The sequence below is a fragment of the Herpailurus yagouaroundi genome, unplaced genomic scaffold (genome assembly GCF_014898765.1).
Source record: "Herpailurus yagouaroundi ecotype Mexico unplaced genomic scaffold, PumYag 29, whole genome shotgun sequence".
Classification (NCBI taxonomy): Eukaryota; Metazoa; Chordata; class Mammalia; order Carnivora; family Felidae; genus Herpailurus; species Herpailurus yagouaroundi.
In genome coordinates, this window is record NW_024412377.1 from 121183552 (window position 1) to 121197466 (window position 13915).

Genomic DNA, 13915 nt, shown 5'->3' on the forward strand with positions numbered 1-13915 from the left:
TAATAGCCAAACTGATAGGTGTAAGGCAATATCTGATTGTGGTTTTGGCTTGTTTCCCTAACTGTGAGTGATGTTGAGCATCTTTTTATGTGTCTGTTGGCTATGTGTATGTTTTCTTTGGAAGAATGCCTATTCATGTCCTCTGAATCCATTTTAAATTGGATTGTTTGGTTTTTCATACGGAGTTGTGTCAGTTCTTTATATATTTTGGATATTAACCCATTATCAGGTGTATCATTTACAAATACCTTCTCCCATACAGTAGGCTGTCTTTGTTTTGTTTACTTTTGTCTTTGTGTTGCCTTCACTGTGCCTAAGGATTTGTTTCACATAGTACCATTTGTTTCTATTTGCTTCAGTTCCATGTGCCTGAGGAGACAAATCCAAAGAAATGTTGCTCAGACTGATGCCCAAGAGCTTACTGCTTATGTTTTCTTCTATGAATTTCATGGTTTCTGTTTTTACGTTTAAGTCTTTAATCCATTTTGAGTTTATTTTGGGGTATAATGTAAGAAAGTGGTCTGCTTTCATGGTTTCGCCTGCCGTTCAGTTTTCCTAATACCATTTACTGAACAGATTATCTTTTGTCCCTTGCCTCCCTTGTCATAAATTAATTGACAGTATAAGCATCGGGTTTATTTCTGAGCTCTCTTTTGTATTCCATTAATCTGTGTGTCTGTTTTTGTGCCAGAACCATACTGTTTTGATTACAACAGCTTTGTAGTATACTTTGAAATCAGGCAGCAAGATACCTCCAGCTTTGGTCTTTCTCAAAGTTGCTTTAGTTACTTGGGGTCTTTTGTGGTTCCATACAAATTTTAGGATTAGGTGGTACTAGTTCTATGAAAAATGCTATTGATATTTTGATAGGGATTGCATTGCATTGTTTTGGGTAGTATGGGCATTTTAACTAAATATTAATTCTTCCAGGATATAAGCGCCATATATCTTCCAATTTATGTCATGACATATTCAATTTCCATAATCAGTGTCTTACAGTTTTCAACATATAGGCCTTTCCCCTCCTTGATTAAATTTATTCCTAGGTAATTTATTCATTTTGATACAATTGTCAATGGGATTATTTTCTTGTTTAAGAAGTATATAGAAATGCAACAGATTTATGTATATTAATTCTCTATCCTGCAACTTTATTGAATTCACTTATTATAAGCTCTGATTAGCTTTTCGGTGGAGCCTTTAGGGTTTTCTATATGTAGTTTCATGTTGTCTGCAGATAGTTTTACAGTTTTACTTCTTTTCCAATTTGCTTGCCTTTAATTCTCTTTTCTCGTCTAATTGCTGTCTCTAGGATTTCCATTACTGCGTTGAATAAAAGTAGTAACACTGGGTATCCTTATCTTGTTCCTGATCTTATAGGAAAGCTTTAAGCTTTTCACTGTTGAGTATGATGCTAGGTGTGGGTTTATCATGTATGGCCTTTTATGTTGAGGCATCTTTATTCTATACTTACTTTTTTGAGAATTTTTATTATAAGTGGATGTTGAATTTTATCAAACAGTTATTCTGCATCAACTGAGATGATTATATGATTTTTATCCTGTTGTTGTTGTTAATGTGGTGTATCACATTGATTTGCAGACACTGAAACCATCCTTGCATCCCTGGAGTAATTCCCACTTGGTCATGGTGTACGATCCTTTTAATGTATTATTGAGTTAGGTTTGCTAATATTTTGTTGGTGATTTTGAATCAAAGTTCATCTGGAATACTGGCCTCCAATTTTCCTTTTTTGTAGTATCTCTGGTTTTGGGATCAGCATAATGCTTGCCTCATAGAATGAGTTTGGAAGCATTTCTTCCTCTTCAGTATTCTGTAGGAGTTTGAGAATAGGTATTACCTCTTCTGTAAATATTTGGTAGAATTCACCTGTGTAGCTGTCTTGTTCTGGACTTCTGTTTGAACCAATAATCAAAACCTCCCAACAATTTTGTTACCATTGGTTGATCTGTTCAAGTTTTCTATTTCTTCTTAACTGAGTCTTAGAAGATTGTTTCTAAGGACTTAACATTTCTAGGCTATCCCGTTTGTTAGCATATGATTGTTTGTAGAACTCTTATTATATGATCCCTTGTATTTTTATGGTATTGGTTGTAACATACCGTCTTTCATTTCTGATTTTATTTGGGCCCTCCACTCTTTTTTTTTTTTTTTTTTTTTTTTGATGTTGATAATGCTGGCTAAAAGTCATCAAATAGGCTGCATGTCCAGTGTAGAGCCCAATGCGGGGCTTGAACTCATGACCTGAGATCAAGACCTGAGCTAAGATCAACAGTTGGAGACTTAACCACCTGAGCCACCCAGGCACCCCACATTGTTCTTTCTATTGCTTTTTTGTCCCTATTTCATTTATATCCACTCTGATCTTTAATATATTTTCTTTCTTCTACTAACTTAGGGCTTCATTTGTTCTTTTGATTTTATTTCCTTCATGCGTAAAGTGAGATTGTTTATTTGAAATTTTTCTTGAAGTAGTCCTGTATTGCTATATACATTTTAGATCTGCTTTTGTTGTGACCATAGATTTTGGACTGCTGTATTTCCATTTTCATTTGTCTCAAGATGTTTTTTATTTTTTCTTTGATTTTTTTCTTTGATTCATTGGTTGTTGAGTACCATGTTGTTCAGCCTCCATGGGTTTGTGGGTTTTTTTGCACTTTTCTTCTTATAATTGATTTCTAGTTTCCTACCATTGTGAAAAGACGCTTTTTATGATTCAGTCTTTTAAAATTTATTGCGTCTTGTTTTGTAGCCTAACAGGTGATCTATCCTAGAGAATATTCCATGTGAAATTGAAAAGAATACATATTCTTCTGGTGTTGGATGGAGCGTTCTGTATCTGTCTGTTAAGTCCATCTGGTCTAATGTGTCATTTAAGGCCAGTGTTTCCTTACTGATTTTCTGTCTGGGTGATCTATTTATTGATGTAAGTAAGGTGTTAAACTCCCTTACTATTAGTGGATTATTGTCAACTTCTCCCTTTGTGTCTGTTAGTAATTGCTTTGTTTCTTTAGGTGACTGACCTTCGGTTGGGTGCACAGATACTTACAAGTGTTATACCTGTTTGTTGGATAGATCCCTTTATCATTATGTAATGTCCTTTTTTTACACTCTTTGTTTCAAAGTCTATTTTGTCTGACTTAAGTATTGCTCCCTGACTTTCTTTCCATTTCCATGGACTCACACAGATGGGTCTTTTTTGTTTTTTGTTTTTTGTTTTAATCCATTCAGCTACTTTGTGTCTTTTGATCGGAGCATTAAGTCTATTTAACATAGTTATTAATAGGGGTACCTGGGTGGCTCAGTCAATTGAGCATCCGACTTGAGTTCAGGTCGTGTCTCACAGTTTGTGAGTTGGAGCCCCGCATGGGGCACTCAGGCACGCTTGCTCTCTCTCTCTCTCTCTCTCTCTCAGAAATAAACATTAAAAAAGATAGTTATTGATAAGTAAGTATGTATTGCCACTTCGTTCATTGTTTCCAGTTGTTTTGATAGTTCCCTGCTCTTTTCTTCTGCTCTTGTTCTTTTCCCTGTGATTTGGTGACTTCCCCTAGTGTTATGTTTGATTTCCTGTCTCTTTATTTTTTGTGTACCTATGGTAGGTATTTGGTCTGTGGTTACCAGGAAGTTCATATATAATATCTTCTGTATACAGCAGTCTCTCTTAGGTTGATGGTCACTTAAGTTCAAGCATGTTCTAAAACACTACCTTTTTTATCTCTTTTATGTTTGCACTGTCAGACTAAGTACTGTAGGTCTAGATGATTTTACTCTTCTTGTCTTTTAACCTTCATACTAGCTATGGAAGTGGCTGATCCACTCCCCTTACTATATGTTTACTTTTACCAGTGAGAGGGTTTTTTTTTTTCCCCCATAATTTCCTTATTCCTAATTACCGCCTTTTCTTTTCCACTTAAGGAAGTCCCTTTAACATTTATTGGAACGCCAGTTTGGTGTTGATGAACGTCTTTAGCTTTTGCTTTTCTGGAAAACTCCTTATTTCATCTTCAATTTGGAATGATAATCTTGCCAGGTACAATATTCTCAGTTGTATATTTTTTTCCTTTTAGTATTTTGAATATTTTAATACCACTCCCTTCTGGCCTGTAAAGTTTATGCTGAAAAATCTGCAGATAGTCTTACATGGGTTCCCTTGTATATAACAAGTTTTCTCTCACCACTTTGAAGATTCTCTGTAAAGTGTCATGATATGGGTCTCTTGGGTCCACCTCATTTGGGATTGTCAGTTTCCGGACTTAGATACAGGTTTCTTTCACCAGGTTAGGGAGGTTTTCAGCCATTATTTCCTCAGATAGGTTTTGTCTGTTTCTCTCTTCTCCTAGGTCCCTACAATGCAAATGTTAGTATGTTTGATGTCATCCTAGAGGATAGTCTTAAACTTTCCTGCTTTTTAAATTTCTTTCTGTGCTGTTTCTGTTGGGTGATTTCCACTAATCTTTCTAGGATCAGTGATCCCTTCTTGTGCATTATCCTATACGCTGCTGATTCCTTCTAGTATATTTTTCATTTCAGTTATTCTTCGGCTCTGAATGGTTCTTTTTTATGTTTTCTGTTTCTTTGTTGAAGTTCTGTGTTTATCCATTCATCTCTTTAGTTAATATCTTCATAAGCATTACTCGGAATTCCTTATTTGGTAGGTTGCTTATCTCTGTTTCATTTAAGTTTTTTTTTCTGAGTTTCTATCTTGTTCTTTCAATTGCAACATACTCCTCTGTGTCCTCATTTTGCCTACCTCTCTATGTGGTACTAGATCAGTTACATCTATTAGTCTTGAAGGAGTGGCTTTATGCAGAAGGTGTCCTGTGGGGCCCAGGAGCCTAACATGCTCTGGTCACCTGACCCAGGTGCCCAAGGACTGATGCCTGGGTGGGCTGTGTATACCTCCTGTTGTGGTCAGTCCCAATCCATATGGACTTGCTGATGTGTGTGGGGCTGGCTGCAGGAGCTGACTGCAATGCCCGATGGCAGCAGTATGGCCAGGCTGGTAGGCAGGGCAGGCCTCCTGCACAGCTGGCTACACCTGTTGTAAGTATTTTAGTTTGCTGGGCTGGCACCCCAGGGCAGGATGCTTGGGAAGAGCTGTAGTACCTGCTGGAGACGTGGGGTGGTAAGCCTCCTGGGAAGGGCTCCAAGTTGGTTGGATGGAGTGAGTTCACAGAGAAACACTGGGGCTATGTTTCCCCAGAAACACTGGGGTATAACATAGGTGCTAGTTATGGTGCTAGCACGATAGATAGAAAGTATTAGAAATGGTGCCCACCAATGCTGGTCCAGCTGGGTAGAATTGACAAGAACAAAATGGTGCCCACCAGGGCCACTGTCCCTGGGGAATGCTCCAAGTGATCCCTGTCTCTCTAGCACACACCCCAGCCATTAGTGAAAGTACTTCCTTCACATGTAACCCAGGTGCTTTTCAAACTGCTGCCTCTGCACTGGGCTTCCACACAAGTGAGAGTGCACACATGCTCTTTAAGAGTGGAGTCCCTGGGGGCGCCTGGGTGGCTCAGTCAGTTAAGGGTCCAACTCTTGATTTTAGCTCAGGTCATGATCTCAACGGTTTGTGTGTTGGAGCCCTGCATTGGGCTACATGCTGCAGAGCTTGCTTGGGATTCTCTCTCTCCTTTTCTCTCTGTCCCCTCCCCTATACACATGCTCTGTCTTTCAAAATAAATAAATAAATAGATAAACACTTTATAAAAAAAAAAAAAGAGTGGAGTCTCTATTTCCTACTGTCCTCTGGCTCCCTTGGCTATAAACCCCATTGCTTTTCAAAGCTTGTTATTATTGGTGCCATTCGCCTGAGCAGTGGAGACTGGTGTGGGGCTCAGACCCCTCCTTCGTCAGTGAGGCCTCTGTGGTTGTGATATCCCTCCCACTTGTGGGCCTCCCCACTAAGCATGCAGGTCCTGACTAAACTGTGTCTGCACCTCCTATATATCTCACTTTGGCTGCCATCCTTAGTTGGGTATGATCTTTTCTGCTTGTCTTTAGTTCACTCTGAGATACTTGTTCCACTTGTAGGTGCACACTTTGGTGTGTCCAAGGGAGGACATGAGCCCAGGATCCCCTACTCCTCCTGCCCCTCGAATGTCTTAATTATAGGCAATTTCTATTCTACTGTGATAGTAATGATAGAAGAGAGAAAATCAGAAATTATTTTTAAAGTTTAACCCTACCTCAAGACGATCTACTTGATGACTCACACAAGTTTTAAAAAATTCTGTCAAGCTTGAATGGATATTACCCTGCAGGTCCCTGCCAGGCAGCACAGTTAGGAAGGTAAGGAACACAGGTTTTGGAATAAGGCAATGCTGAATTCACATCCAGGTTTTGCTCATGTGACTATGGGCAGACAAATGGTTTAACTGTCATCCGTAAAATGGACTAGGAGGAAGGATTATTAGAGGTCATGTATTTATTAAAGTTCCTAGCCATGGTGTTTGGCATGTAGAATTAAAATATCACTTAACTAGTGTACCCTGTAGTCATTACTGTGATGGGAGTGTTTTGTGTCCCCTCCTAAGAACCTCTCGTCTTAAAGTTTCCATCTGCCTGCCTGATAAGACTTCTTCTGTCTTCCATCCTCTTCAGAAGATAAGTTTCCCATTCTTTTTGCTATTAATTCAATACTTAGAATTATTCCTCTAAGCTATTTCAGTGGATGTTTAGAAACCAGGGTGTGAAGTGAGAGCATCATCACCAAAACCCAAGGGAAATGCATATAGCCAAAAAACAAAAAACCAAAAAACCTCTCATCGGGTAGACGGGCATGACAGAGAAACCAAGACGTTTTCACAGTAATAAAAGAACCTGAGAATTGAAGAATCAATCCTTGACTTTTGGCTGAGGTCAGGGAGGAAGTGTGTGGCCATAGATCAAATTGAGGTTGGTTCTGAGTGTTTTGTTCCTTCCTTTATACTAATATAAAGTTGAATAAGGACCCAGCTGCTCTGAATTTGTGTGATTTTACAAAACATCTTTGTAAGGATTTAGGAATTGTGTTCATTGTACAGAATGAGATAAGTATGAATTTGTGGATCATTTGAAAATTTAGTCCAACAATACACTGTTGCACAATCTTAAGGCAGCTGTTTTTCCCTATTTCCCTCTATTTGGCAACCCTGACTTGGACAAAAATCTGGATTTGCAGATCCTGATTGGAAGCACGCACAGGGAATTTGCTCCCTTTCGTTGTATATCATTGCAACCCCAGATTCCATAATCAAAAATACTTAAAACTAATGTAAAATGAAGACAAATACAAATCATCAGTTTACCACAATTCTAAACTAAACTACAAACCCTAGGTAGACCGTAGCTGATAAAGTCTACTTAATCTTGCAAGCTAGACGTACATTACTGAAACCCGACACAATTCCCAAAGATGCTGGTACCAGCTTAAACTCAAGCTTACATGGGGTCACAAATAATTGTAATAACAATGGCGTTCAGCTATGGACTTGCCATGGAGGATACCTACTGGATCAACGTCTGTGAAAAATCAAGTCTTGAAAAGATGGAAAAACATTACAGGTGAGATTTGAGCTCAGAACCACAGCTCCACAGCCATCAGTTTCACCCCTAGATATATAGTGGGACATACATTAGAAGAAGGTAGTGAGCGTACCATTGTCTCAGACATGTTCTTGTATTCCTGAAAGATGTGGCATTCCTAACTCTGTGTGTATCAAACCATAATTATCCTTGTGTGCTTTCAAGAAGTGAGGAACACACATCCTCACTCCACAGCATCAGTACTTGTTAAAATTCATGTCCCCTAATGCAGGCCTGAGCAAACGGAGCGGAGGACTTGCAGCCTAAAGTCTCAAGCTAGCTAATACAGTGACCAGACTGAGGACTGATCCTTCCAAAGAGAAAGAAATACATTTCTTCTGTGAAACATTTTAGATCCGACTTTACAAAACAAGTTCAGATAAGGTGACCATGTTCTCTCTTCATAGAAATAAATACACAGGACCAAAGAAGCCTTTTAGAAGCCCAGATGTATTCTTCCCTGCCTATACCCCCTGTGCCACCTTGGGAAATGTGGACAAGTTCTTGGAGTCTATTGATGGAAGACCTTCGTTTTACAGACAGAAACTAAGCCCAGAGACATTAGGTGGCAGGCCCTTGGTGTCTCAGAGATGTGAAAAAGGCATTTCCTCCTTCATTTACCCTTTACTGAAAATGTTCCTGTCTTACTAGAGTTTGTGTTGTCTAACCTTCTCCCTAAGATGAGTGAGGATAAATGATGCACGGTTTGGGGGAACTGTCTTAATATGCACCTAAAGTTAAAACAAGTTAGAAACCTCTCTGAACAAATGCAAAGCAAAGAGAATAATCGGTGTTTCTTCGACTTCTTCAAGAACATGTGTTCTGGTAGAACCGTTTAACAGAAATATCACGAAAGCCTTGCCTCAGAGTATTTTTCTGTTTGATTTAAAAACTATTCCATAGCTTATTATCAGACAAATCAGTAATCCTTTAGCTAATGCAGGGATAAATGGGCAGTCAGAAAACATAATCACCTGGTGTGTGCAGCTGAGTATTTACATTTTGCCTAATGAAAAAAGATAAGAAAAATGCAGGTGATTTTAATGTGTAAAAACCACGTTTTCAGGCTAGCCCTAGAGGGACAAATACATTACTGACTCAAAGTAATCACTAGACCTGTGTAGTCCCTGGTGTCAGCTCTGTTTTGAATCTCTTTTTGGACTCATTTTGAATCAAAGAATATTTAAGCCTGTTTCAGTAGGACACTTGCTCCCTTTAAAGATAGTTCAAAGGTTTTAAAATCTGTTTCTGGACCTTGTTGGATTGTTTTCTTCTCTGTGTTGCCTAAAGCTTTATGTATAGCAAGGCATTATTGACAGTCAACTCTGGGTAACTCTTTGTTGTGGGGGATTGTCCTGTGTACCCATGGCATGTGGATGGACCAGCACTCCAGTCTTTTGTCATTAGCTGTCAGCAGCATTTCCTCAGTTTGACAGTCACAGATGTCTCCACCCATTACCAAGTGTTCCCCCCACCCACCTACACACACCCCTCTTCCCCGGGAGCAAAGAACCACTGGTTTACAATATTTGGCCAATGAGAAAACACCTGTTCCATGTGTACTTGATAAAAATTAATCCAGTTTTATTTTCAGGCTTTTTCCCCATGTTAATTATACTTGTTTTCTGAGGTGATACCCTTTTTGCTTTGTGTTTTGTTTTGTTTTGTTTTGTTTTGTTTTGTTTTGTTTTGTTTTCCCCCAAATGGGTTCCTTGCATTTCATTGATTTAATTCACTTAACTTGGAGGCTAAACCAACAGCACCATTTGGATTTGTAATGTTTATCGTCTCTGCTTCTTTGTCTTTGGGAGAAAGCCTCTACTAAGCAATACTGTATCATCTTGCCAGGTACATTACAGTCCCCATTTAGAAATAGGGCAATTGAGATTTAGAGAGATTAAAAGGTCACCAAGCTACTACACTGCAGTTAGGTTATGAATTCTAGCCTGCCTGACTTAGAGTCCTTACTATTCTCTGTAACAGCAATTCTCAGAATGTAGTCCATGGACACTTGGGTGTCCCCAGGACCCTTTCAGAAGTACATTAATAAAAATATACAGTCTTCATTTGCCTTTCTCACTGTGTTGGCATTTGCAGAGATGGTACAAAAGTAATGATGAGTAAAACTGCTGGCCTCATAGGGTACAGTAGTAAGTGTAGTCACTGCCTTGCACTCCCAAGTTAAGGAAAGCCAATTCCACTTAAGAATATCTTTGAGGGATTCCTGTGTGGCTTAGTCAGTTGAGCATCTGACTCTTGGTTTCTGTTCAGGTCAAGGTCTCATGGTTCGTGGATTTGAGCCCTGTGTCAGGCTCTGTGCTGACAGCAAGGATCCTGCTTGGGGGTACACACACACACACACACACACACACACACTCTCTCTCTCTCTCTCTCTCTCTCTCTCTCTCTCTCTCTCAACTTTAAAAAAAAGTTTGTTTTTTTTAAAAAAGGATATCCTTGAGGAAGCAAAATATTCTTTTAAATCTCCACCTTTGACAACGTCCTTTTACTATCTGTGTGACAAAATGGGAAGATGCTTGAAGCTTATTACGTACTTACGCTGCACATAGCATTTAGGCTTGTGTCAAAGAGGAGTAGGTGTAAGACTGTTTATGTTGCACATTGAACAAGCCACCTTTTTCATGACATACCATGGATAAACTATGGTTTTTAGCCTTTGGTGTTTGCCAGATGTTATCTCAAAAATGATTGAAGTGAGCTTATCACTTCAAGGAAGACAGTTTAGAACTTTGAAAGACTTATGTCTGCCACTATGAGCTTGATAGATGTGACTGTTATATTGTATAATGGACTGGTCAACATTTAGAAAATCTGCCCAACTCAGTGAACCAATATTTTCCAAATGACTAATGCAGGATAGTACAAAATCATGCACGGGTAAAAGGACCATTCCAAGCGCAAGACAGACAGATGGATTTTAATGTAACAGTGTTTCAAAAAGTTCACTGATAGGGTTTCAGATTCTGCACTGCAGTACTGACCTTTTGAAAAACCAGAATGTTTTATTTTGGGGTAGAATCACAAAGAATATCTACATTTACCTGAACTCAAGCTCTTGGAGGATCATTAACCCTCAGCTGGCTCAGAGAGAAGGGTATTTATGGCACTTGCCTTCACCTGAGATCCTCCAGGTGGTCCCATGTCACAGGAGGCAGGTAAAAAATATTGACAAGAGTTTCAAGGTTCGTTATTTCAGTGATGTATTCCACGTGTAATAAGACTTACATACATGAAATGACTTCTGTGTCGTCACAACACCTGACAATCCGGATTCGTGAGCATGTGCTAAATGAAAGGATGTCATTTACCTGTACATTTTATAAGCTCCTCGAGGGGTGGGATGAATTCTCACAGTCCATCCATGACTATCCGTCCGGGAGCACCCTCTCAGCACTTGCTTTTCTTGTAGAACTCGACAGAAAAACCCAGCTTTGAATGTGTTGTTTTTTGTTTGTTTTTTTCTTTCTCAACTCTCACGTAAACTCCGTCGCCTCAGGAATAAGCTGGTGTTTAGCACACTGTCCACTGTAAGTGGGGAACAGCATTTGAGTGTTCACTTGGAACAAGGCATTTTGGTCCTATGAGTCTCCACTCATCGTGGATACGGTCAGTTCATAATGGAACCTCTTACTGTCTTCCAAGTTTGGCACAGCCATCCGTACACACTGATCGAAGACCCCAGACTTTTCAGCTTTTCCATTCAAGGAGATGTCATATACACTCTCATTCCTGTGTGCTTTCTCACAGTATTTGCATTTGCCATGTATCCTTATTAAAAGATGGTGATTCCATATGATTTTCCTTGTAGCTCTAGCAGTTTGGTTGGCCTGTAGCCCGTCAGCAGTAGCACAGGGTCACATTTGTGGTTGTAAACTGTGCCGTACTCATCCGTGTTCCCCAATGGTGTTCTTCCTAGGCTATCCTAGTCCTCGTGTTTGTGTGACAGAAATGGATTTTTTCCCACCGATGTCTGTGGTATACTTGGCAGTTTTCCATGTACTCCGTTCTTATCTGATGGAGCCTGGAATGACTGAAGGGATTTCAAAAGGCTGACTTAAAGTACAGATGCTCAGCTACACTTGTATCCGTCCATTGGTTCCTAGCTTTCTCTGTTGCCATCTGTAGCTCATGGTTGAGTGGCCTGAATGCGTTTTGCCAATGCTCTCATTTATAAGCTAGAATTTGTGATTACCATCCTGGGTTTCAGACTGAATACTAACGTTCTACTTACGTAATGCTGTCTCATAAAATCTCTAGTTTTTCTGAAACAGGAAAGGAGGAACATGTATTGGGTGTTTGTTCTATGCAGGAACTACAGGCTGCATTTTGTGTGTTCTCCTGTTTTCACAGCACACACACAGATGATGTCCTTCCCACTCATGAGGAAACTGAGGCTCAAAGTGGTAGACAGCAACCCAGGGTCACACAGACTTTCCATGGGGAGAGCAGGGATCTGAAGCACGTCAGTTTGACTGCAAATAGACCCCCCGATCACCCTCCTCTTACTGCGTTGGCCTCATCTGGAGGTGATACCATCCTGTCACGGGGCTGGTGAGCGGCTAGACGAGATTTTACTCACGAAAGTGTTTTCACAGCTACAAAGTCCAGGCACACCTACTTTTATGGTGCTTTCCTTTATTGCACTTTGCGTTTTTTACCAACTGAAGGTTTGTGCCAACCCTAATTCAAGCAAGCCTGTCAGCACCATTTTTCTAACAGCATCTGCTCATTATGTGTGTGTGTGTGTCACATTTTGGTAATTCTCTTGGTATTTCATATTTTTTCATTATTGTTAGCGTGATCTGTGATTTCCGACTCGCTGAAAACACAGATGAAGTATTTTTAGACTAAGGTATACACATTCTTTTTTAAATATAAAGCTCTTACAGACTTTAACAGACTGCAAAGCAGTGTAAATATAACTTTTATGTGCACTGGGAAACCAAAAAAGTCATTTGACTTGCTTTATTGCGATATTCACTGTATTGCTGTCTGTGGTCTGGAACCAAACCTGTAGTATCAGTGAGGTATGCCTTTACTACAAAGTACCATTTAAAAAAATTTTTGAACACTTACATATGCCTATGTTTTTGTGTGTATTGTATATAAATATAAATATATATATATATATTTATATATATATATAAAATTGGTTGAGGAAGCATTTCAGAAGTAACCTTTCAGATCTTTAAATATTATCCTCATTTTCCATAAACAACTGGTTGGTCCCTAAAAATAGATGTCAGATGACAGAGATGGGCTGAGCAGGAATAGGCGCATCTTCAGGCCACAAGCCAAGGAAGTTTTTGCTTCCCTGACACATCGCTCTGTTCACTCACACCAAGTCCTTCCTACCTTTCTGTAAAAAACTGCCTAGAGCAGCTCCTCCGCGTTTGTCACAAGCTTCCATTCATCACGGGTGGCTCACGCCAGACCTGCAGCACGGTCATTTCAGTCTGTCCTCTCCCATCGTCCGCTGTCCCCCACCTAGCAGGGAACCAACACCTTGTGATACGGAAGCATCCAGAACTTTGCGGCCATGTTCAGAAAACATGTAAAACCCTGAGGCCTGTTCCCAGAACTGGGGTGATGGCAACACCGTCCACCTGACAAAGCCTCTCGAACGGAAGACTGGCAAGGTGCAGTAGCTTCATCCGAGGACAGGATTTAGGGGAGCTTTGGGGATTGCTGAAAGGTTTCAAAACAAATTAGGACCTAGAGTATCTTTAGAGACACAACAACAGCACTCACTGTGGTGAGAAGTCTGCAAAATGAACCACGAGATGGGGTAGGAGAAGCAGATTCCTGTCCTTTTCTTGAGGCCACACCCGGCCTCGGTGCAGAGGACAGAATGCTCCTTCCTGTTGAAAGCCCACTGCCCTTTCCGTTCTTGCTGTGAGCCACACAGGAAGGTGACAGACAGTGATGTTTCGCATCAGTCTTTGTAGGCCATAATGAGAAACCTGACAGCATTGGGATTGAGAGATGTAGGCCCAAACTCGAATACTCTATGAAGTTTTGACCCTAGCGGAGGACGTGGATTGACTGAATTTAGACACTGAGTTTAGAGAGAGGCCTGTACAAGGTCTTAAAATGACAAAAATTAACTTGATGTCCCAAACAATTAAAGGGGTAGGACGCATCTTCTTGAGGTGACAGATGTCTACACTATCTCTGGATCCTGGTGGTAGTTGCACTACTATCCGTTTAGCCAAACTCGTCAATGGTTCACTTACAAATGGTGAATGATATGGAAGCGACCCCTTTATAAAGGTGATCATGAATGTAAACAAATGCT

The 13915-nt window shown here is 40.0% G+C and overlaps 1 protein-coding gene and 1 long non-coding RNA gene across 9 annotated transcripts in view; both read left to right on the forward strand.

Moving 5' to 3' along the window:
• Nucleotides 1-13915, forward strand: part of NR3C1 (nuclear receptor subfamily 3 group C member 1) — a 116007-nt gene that overhangs the window by 73201 nt on the left and 28891 nt on the right. The gene's annotated exons all lie outside the window — the stretch shown is intronic.
• On the forward strand, nt 978-7674 carry LOC121016379 (uncharacterized). Its single transcript, XR_005784257.1, has 3 exons — nt 978-988; nt 5280-5282; nt 7256-7674. It is a non-coding gene; the product is annotated as an uncharacterized LOC121016379 (long non-coding RNA).